This window comes from Penaeus vannamei, chromosome 6 (genome assembly GCF_042767895.1).
Source record: "Penaeus vannamei isolate JL-2024 chromosome 6, ASM4276789v1, whole genome shotgun sequence".
Lineage (NCBI taxonomy): Eukaryota > Metazoa > Arthropoda > Malacostraca > Decapoda > Penaeidae > Penaeus > Penaeus vannamei.
In genome coordinates, this window is record NC_091554.1 from 4,632,219 (window position 1) to 4,634,718 (window position 2,500).

At 37.0% G+C, this 2,500-nt stretch overlaps 1 protein-coding gene across 1 annotated transcript in view; it reads right to left on the reverse strand.

The window, feature by feature from the left end:
* LOC113824451 (stem cell tumor) overlaps positions 1-135 on the reverse strand; it is a 470,266-nt gene extending 470,131 nt beyond the window's left edge. The window contains exon 1 of the mRNA XM_070122574.1: positions 1-135. This exon is cut by the window's left edge and continues 1,317 nt beyond it. The gene's annotated coding sequence lies outside the window, so the exon portion shown is untranslated.
* Between the last annotated feature and the right edge of the window lie 2,365 nt (positions 136-2,500).

A 2,500-nucleotide genomic window follows, 5' to 3' on the forward strand; every position in this document is an offset into this window, starting at 1 on the left:
TCTTTCCCAGACGAATTCTTCCGTAGTTCCCCCTATACAAGGCAATCACAAGGAGTCTTAGGCACCGAGATACGCACGAAACACACTCGCCATCCAACCGCCGTGGCTTCGACACTGAGTGGGCACTGCAATAAGGCACCGTTGCCGGGTTAACACTGCACCAGTTATCAGGTTATCGTCAGTTATCAGGTTATCGTCAGTTATCAGGTTATCGTCAGTTATCAGGTTATCGGAATTTATCAGGTTATCGGAATTTATCAGGTTATCGTCAGTTATCAGGTTATCGGAATTTATCAGGTTATCGGAATTTATCAGGTTATCGTCAGTTATCAGGTTATCATCAGTTATCAGGTTATCATCAGTTATCAGGTTATCGGAATTTATCAGGTTATCGTCAGTTATCAGGTTATCGTCAGTTATCAGGTTATCGGAATTTATCAGGTTATCATCAGTTATCAGGTTACCGTCAGTTATCAGGTTATCGTCAGTTATCAGGTTATCGTCTACGCACCACACAAGCCTAAACTATAACGCTCACTCAACCAATGCTTTCTTAAAGGCACGCAATCTTCCCTTCCCACTGCAGGCACTTCGAACGAGGTCACTTGAGAGTAGTTTCAAATAATTCCTTTTTGCATTAAGTCATATCCCGTTACCATTGGAAAGCGGAACGTGTGAGAACATAAATAACCGCTGCTTATACTTTGAAACCCGTGCATTCAAAAGGGTGTGTCTGTTCGCGTCATAACAAAATGTAAAACACACAATACTCCTTGTAATGTCGCGGCTTCGAATCAGTTTTCGCGAGTTGGAAAAAACGTTTCACAATCGGAAAAAACGTTTCACAGTCGGAAAAAACGTTTCACAGTCGGTAAAAAACGTTTCACAGTCGCTAAAACGTTTCACAGTCTGAAAAAACGTTTCACAGTCGGAAAAAAAACGTTTCAGAAACAGTCTTCGAAAAGTTTCCTCAATCTCCATCCACCGGAAAGATAACTCTGTGTCATCTTCCTCCGGATAAACGATCTGTTATCTTAATCATGCTATTATCTTCGTGGGGTCCGGATGCGCTTCCCAAACAAGAGTAACCAGAAGCTCTTGCGAAGTCAGAAGAGCTAATTAACGTTAAGGCTAATTAACGCCGGTACAGTTGTCCTCCCTTGTGGCTTCCTTCTTGAAAGTTTCTTCTCTCAGGCCGGTTCTTTTGGTGACGAAGGAGTCTGGAAAGGGAGATGGTAAAGATTAGATGCTGCGAGGTTTAGTAAAGATATTTGAAGTCATTTTTTCTGCGAATATTTCAGACTGTGCAGGCATTACCTTAGCTAGTTGTATTTTCATGTGCGTTAAATATGTTGAGGCATCAGTCACAACAATCACATTTTATTATAAAAGAGTATAATACATCACAAGAAGCACTATTTAATAGCTACTAAATTATATATACTTATATATACACATATGTGTGTGTGTTTGTATACACACACATATATATACATATATATGCACATATATAAATACATATATCTATATATATACATATACATATATATATACATATGTATGTATGTATGTGCATATATACATACATGCATACATACATACATACATGCATGCATGCATGCACACATACACACACACACACACACACACACACACACACACACACACACACACACACACACACACACACACACACACACACAATATATATATATATATATATATATATAACTGTATATATATGTATATATATATATATATATATATATATATATATATGCATGAGAGTGTAACGCTATATGAAATGGAATGTTCCAGTATTTCAGAATTTACGTTCGTGTCATTTAATCTTTCATAAGGTCGACAACGTTTCCAAACTAAAAATGCCAGTTATAAATTCCAAATTTCAGAGTGATATCCTGTTTTCATTTGTCAGATTTTGGCCGAAACATGACGAGCATTGCATACTAAAATCCCCTCCACTATATATTGAATTTCTGCCTTTGCTGTGCTAGCCGCCACTTCCACTATGGCTCTGATAACTTTAACGTATATCCTCATTTCGCTATTAATAACCACCCAACAAGCCAATACCAATAAATCGATCATTCCAATTATAATAACACTGATAATAACCTGAGTGTTATTGCTTCTTCAAAGTAATTGTCTATATCGGTATCTGATTTCTAACTAGGTACCATGATCAGGCTTCAATAATTTAATTCACTTAGAGAGAAATTCAATCCAATTCTAAACATACTTAAATTGGGCAATCGAGCTTCTAATAACCACATTATACTGTAGTTTGTCCTCAACCCAGACGGTGGATGGCAACCTCACCTGACTCTAAATACAATTTATTCTTTATCTAAATATATCAACATCCAGTTCTGTTTTTCTTTCTTTTCCACATCATATAATGAGACAGAGGGAATGCAATTTAATATGGGAAAAAATATATGATACAGACAAACATACACGTTTCCCGCTCTGAATTGAT